Consider the following 6,000-nt stretch of genomic DNA (forward strand, 5'->3'; position numbering starts at 1 on the left):
CTCATTGGGCTATTTCCCTGCCCTTTCAGACCACAGAGCTGCTCATTGGGGGACTCTTTTGCCTCTGCCCATGCAACCCAGCCAATCAGCCTCAAGAGCGGGAGGAGTCGGAGTTGAGAGGCTTGGAAGCCTGTGGTGGCAGTTGGGCTCTGAGGGAATTCCTGAAGAGCTCCTGTGGTGCCAGCGTGGGCGTGTGTTCTAAAAATAAAATTTGTTTATGCTTGACAAGTGGCTCCTGAATTGTGCCCAGCCAGACTGCGGCATTTGGATTTAAAAAGTTTAGAGTAAAAAGGGTTATTTTAAGTTTATCTTTGGGGGAAGGGCAGGGAAACAGCCCAATGAGCATCACCGCAGAGGAGCCAATCAGCTGGCAGCTGGAAGTTTGCTGGGGCCCCCGTGAGCCAATCAGCTGGAAGTTTGCTGGGGCTGCTTCGGCTGTGGCTCTCAACACTGTGAAAGACAGCAAGAGGGAAAAATCTTCCTAATGGGTAGAGATGAAGTGGTACATCTGGTCATCCACTTTGTGTACAAGAAGTGGTCTGAGATGAAGATGTTTAAACATTAATAGGCAGTTGTCCAGCCATCTTTCTTCAGGGGCCTGGAGAAAGACTAGATCAAAGACAAGAGGTTCTGGTATAGAGGCCAGTGGAGGGACCAATGAGGTGAGTGCAAAGTGTGAAGATCCTTGTGTATCTATAAATACCCACCAGAAATCACTCACCACAGAAATGGTACCAAACAAAGAAGAAGATAAAATGTCTTGGCCAGTTGACATTAGTTAGCTTTTTTCATCATTTAGTCCTGAATTAGCACAATGGGCACACTGCATGGAGGAGGTAAAAATTTGGGGAGGTAGGGCATAGTGGGAGGTCCTTAGGTTATTAGGGGTATGACATAGCTCACATGGGACCCCTTGGTAGCTCCTAAATGACCCCTTGAGTTCTCATGATAGGACTGTTACGAAAAGAGCAAACCTGTACCCATCTGTTCTCTTTCTTTATGTTCCTGTTTGAGATATGATTGCTTGCTCCTACACGTGCTCCTATCACCCTATCTCCTGCATGCACCACCCTCATCAGAGGCCAAATCAGTGGGGTTCACATGATCTTGTACTTTGAACCTGTGAAACTCAACTAAATAAACCTCTCTTTATGAGTTAGCTACCTCCGGTATTTCACTGTAATTATTCAAAGCTGATTAATACACCAGAAGACCCATTTATAGCAAAAGAAGGGTTGGAGTGATCCCATGACCATGGGATCCACTGGTTGTACTAGATAACATACTACCCAGAGGCAGCCAGCCTCATAGAATGCTGGAATGACCTTTGAAAGTGGTGACTAATGTGCCAGTTTAAAGGCAACACTTAAAAAGAAGGAGGTATCCTTTAGGGCATAGGTCACATATTAAATTAGAGAATTCTAGAGGGTACTCTTGCTGTAGAATGCATAAGGGGGGGGGCACTGAACTACAGACCACGGCTGTCACCAGGACACTTTGAACTCCCTGTGTCCAGAGACCAGCAGGCAAAAAGAAGAGGGATTATAATTGTGGCAAGAATAATTGATGCTGCTGGGTGCAGTGGTGCATGACTGTAATCCCAATGACTCAGGAAGCTAAGGCAAGAGGATTGCAATTTTGAACAAGCCTCAGCAACTGAGAGAGACCTAGTTTCAAAGTAAAAAAAATAAAATAAAAGAACTAAGGATATGGCTCAGTGACAAAGCATTATTAGGTTCAATCCCAGGTACCAACAACAACAAAAAGAAATTGATGCTGATGATCAGAGAAAGAAGGGCTGCTTTTATACAATGGGAGCAAGGGGGACTGTGTTTTGTAGGCATTGACCTTGACCTGACTGGGCCATGTTGAATTGTAACCATTGTGATTGCCCCTGATTAATCTTGGTCTATTTTACTTACATAGTTTCTCAGCAAATCTTAAACAGATAAAAACATTAGAGTGGTATATGGAGATTTACTACCAAACCCTGCTGCCTTTAGCACCAGGAATATGCCTGAGGTTTTTAATTTTAACTTGAGATAAACCAGGTATATTTTGGCTTAGATAAAAATCACTTTTGTCCCTTTTTCTCTGACCCAAATTATGGGGATCCACTGGTCTTGCTGCTACCTTCAGCCATGCTTCTATTATTAATTCCCCAATAAATTGCACTGTCTGCATTCTGAATCTTTTTCTACAGTGTCACATCACCTTGCAGCCAGTATTCACATATTGAGACTGAGTTTTTTCAGAACATGTGCTACCCAGATGATACACTTGAGTGCCTCTTGGTACCCTCTTGCCCAATTATGAATGTGAATGAGCAAATATGGTGAACCCAGCCTCAGAAATGTGTGATTCTCAAGGGCTCAGATCTCTCAAGAATGAAAGTTTGGGTCACACAATCAAGTAAAGCCAGTAAGTCCTGCACACATGGTTGCTGAAGATGAAGGGAATTTAGAATGACTGGTAGAAGAGGGAGAGGACAAGCACCAATTGCAGCCCCAAGTCCAACTGCAGCAACAGGGGTTGTGATTGAAACCATTAATTTTCCTTTTATGAGTTTTTCCTTGCAAGTCAAGAAGTCTATGGGAACTATCCAGGATCTGTTCCTAGAACTTGGGTGAAGTAGATATGTGCAGTGCAAAGAGTAGACTTTGATAGCCACAGAATGCCCTTTCAGACCTCCGAGAATACTGGAAATGTAATTGATCATCTGGCCTAGCTGCTGCTCAGAAATCCATCACTGGGGTAGAGCCACGCCCCCACCTCCTGCTCACATTATAGAGAAGGCTCAAGGAGAGTAAGGCAGGTTCCCTAGTGGGAGATGTGGGACTGCTATGACTCGCAATTTTGACTTGAGGCACTCCCACATAGACTTGCTGAGCTCTCTTAGATTTGCACTGAAGTCTAAGATACTTTCACCTAAACTTCCTTCCTTCCCTCTCTCCTCTACAGAGGGTTGGGATATCAGTCTCAGTCTGGTGGCTCTCCTAACCTCCCCCAGGCCACCCCCCATTTTTCCTCACAGGCTTTTCCCTCAATAAATCTCTTGCATGGTTAATCTCACCTCAGAGGACCTGGATCAATACATATTTCATCATATATTCAGAAGTTCTGTAACCTATAAAAGATTAAGACCCATTTGCTAGATGCCAAGTTTGCATTCCTGCCATGGAAGAACCAGAAACAGAATATGAGAGAGTTTTTCAATGATTTTATTCTAGCCATATCCCTAATCAAGATAAGATTGTGCTGAAGCATCAGAAGATGAGTCAATGCAGGGAGTAAGATTAGGCCCAAAAGTGATTTTCCCCCCTCTGGCCAGGCAGGCCATCCTTCCAACTGAGTCAGCCTTATTATATGAACTATGGGGACTCAGTGGAATGTCAGAAAAGCAATTAAGCTGGAGAAATAGTCTTCTTTAAATTTGTTTATTAAAATAATACATTAAAGGGACTAAAAATCCTTCCTGAATCATCCAAGATTGCAGTGCTATCAGTCACTTCAAGAACTCACAGTGTCCCACAAACACAAAGACATGAGCTTTCTCCATCTTGAAAAATGCAGTGACAAGGAAAGATGACTGTAATCCATTTCTGGAGAAAATTAAATACATACATTTCAGGTTATAAACAGACCCTTTTTTTTAAAGATGAAATGTATGCTCCCTTGCCAGCTTTGAGCTTTTTCCCCTGACATTAATTGTGTTCTGCTGGCACATAGAGGGGTGCTATCTACCTGATAGATCTATTATTACCCATGGGAGACTATTTTAGAGGCTGGCAACTCTTTTCTCTGATTAGTGACAGGACTAACTCAGAATGCTCCTTCCTGATCCATTAATTCATGTATGTGTTCTCAAAAATTATGCCAAGTTTTCTATTTCACGGCATAATAAAAAAACGAATAAACTCAAGCAAAATTCATGCCCTGTCCTTTTCCTGTCCAACTCTTGTCTTGATAATGTTTCTTGGATCTTTGTCCCTCAAAGCACTGAAATAAAACAGTCTCACATTATAATATTTCAGAGTCCCAAATCCCTCCAGATGCCAGTCTAACTTAAAGTAATTGAGGGTATGACTCTTCTAGGGCCATGTGTGGGTCAAGGAGATGGTGGGGCTGGAGGCTCGGGTATGAGTGGAGTAAAGCCTTTTTTCCAAAGCACATAAACTCCTAAGTTATATTTCCTCAAGAGTAATATGTCTGTGGAGCACCTTGCTGCTCATGGCAAGATATTAGGATGAAGAGGCTGCTGGAACATCAATGGATTGATTGGAGTTTATCTTCATTCTTATGTCTACAGCTGTTCCAATTGAAAATATCATGTGGTCATTCTCTTTGGAACAAAAAACTCTGGGAGTCTATGTCAGCTCTGCAATTGAATTAATTGGGGGACCCAATTCCCCAAGTGACCCTAGACCAAACATCTTATTTTTTGTGCTTAAATTCAACCATTTGTAAAACTGATTTTATCTTGCTTTTCTCATCCCCATTTCATAAGTTTTTATAAAGGGAAAAGGTGCCCTAGTTCTAAGTGAGTCAATGTTATAATCACCAGAAATGAAGTGTCAAATCTATGATTCACAGGAATCTTTCAACATTATCCATGTTGGTTTTGCATCCACCAAAGGAAAACTCAGGGCTCTGACAGATTCTGAAGATCCAGCTTTGAGGAGGAAAAGGAAAAGGCCAAATATTACTAATTTAAAGGTAATGATACTAGTGTTCCAAAACCATTCTCACATGGGGTTATCTTCAAAGGAGCACATTTCATACAACTGAAAGCAAATTTTGCTACACCCCAGCCCTTAAATAGGTTATTTTTATATTTTAATTTATTTATTTATTTTAATTAGGTAGATATGCATTTTGACTCATTGTACACAATTGCAGCACAACTTTTCCTTTCTCTGGTTGTATACGATGTAGTGTCACACCACATGTGCAGTCATACATGTACCTAGGGTAATGATGTCCAATCCATTCCAACACCTTTCCTGCTAAATAGGTTATTTTTAAACGTATGTGACTTCATGAAGGGAAATATATCAATATATATATATATATATACCCATCTTCCTAATGGGTAGAGATGAAGTGGTACATCTGGTCATCCACTTTGTGTACAAGAAGTGGTCTGAGATGAAGATGTTTAAACATTAATAGGCAGTTGTCCAGCCATCTTTCTTCAGGGGCCTGGAGAAAGACTAGATCAAAGACAAGAGGTTCTGGTATAGAGGCCAGTGGAGGGACCAATGAGGTGAGTGCAAAGTGTGAAGATCCTTGTATATCTATAAATACCCACCAGAAATCACTCACCACAGAAATGGTACCAAACAAAGAAGAAGATAAAATGTCTTGGCCAGTTGACATTAGTTAGCTTTTTTCATCATTTAGTCCTGAATTAGCACAATGGGCACACTGCATGGAGGAGGTAAAAATTTGGGGAGGTAGGGCATAGTGGGAGGTCCTTAGGTTATTAGGGGTATGACATAGCTCACATGGGACCCCTTGGTAGTTCCTAAATGACCCCTTGAGTTCTCATGATAGGACTGTTACGAAAAGAGCAAACCTGTACCCATCTGTTCTCTTTCTTTATGTTCCTGTTTGAGATATGATTGCTTGCTCCTACACGTGCTCCTATCACCCTATCTCCTGCATGCACCACCCTCATCAGAGGCCAAGTCAGTGGGGTTCACATGATCTTGTACTTTGAACCTGTGAAACTCAACTAAATAAACCTCTCTTTATGAGTTAGCTACCTCCGGTATTTCACTGTAATTATTCAAAGCTGATTAATACACCAGAAGACCCATTTATAGCAAAAGAAGGGTTGGAGTGATCCCATGACCATGGGATCCACTGGTTGTACTAGATAACATACTACCCAGAGGCAGCCAGCCTCATAGAATGCTGGAATGACCTTTGAAAGTGGTGACTAATGTGCCAGTTTAAAGGCAACACTTAAAAATAAGGAGGTATCCTTTAGGGCAT

This window comes from Callospermophilus lateralis, chromosome X, assembly GCF_048772815.1.
Source record: "Callospermophilus lateralis isolate mCalLat2 chromosome X, mCalLat2.hap1, whole genome shotgun sequence".
NCBI classification, from domain to species: domain Eukaryota; kingdom Metazoa; phylum Chordata; class Mammalia; order Rodentia; family Sciuridae; genus Callospermophilus; species Callospermophilus lateralis.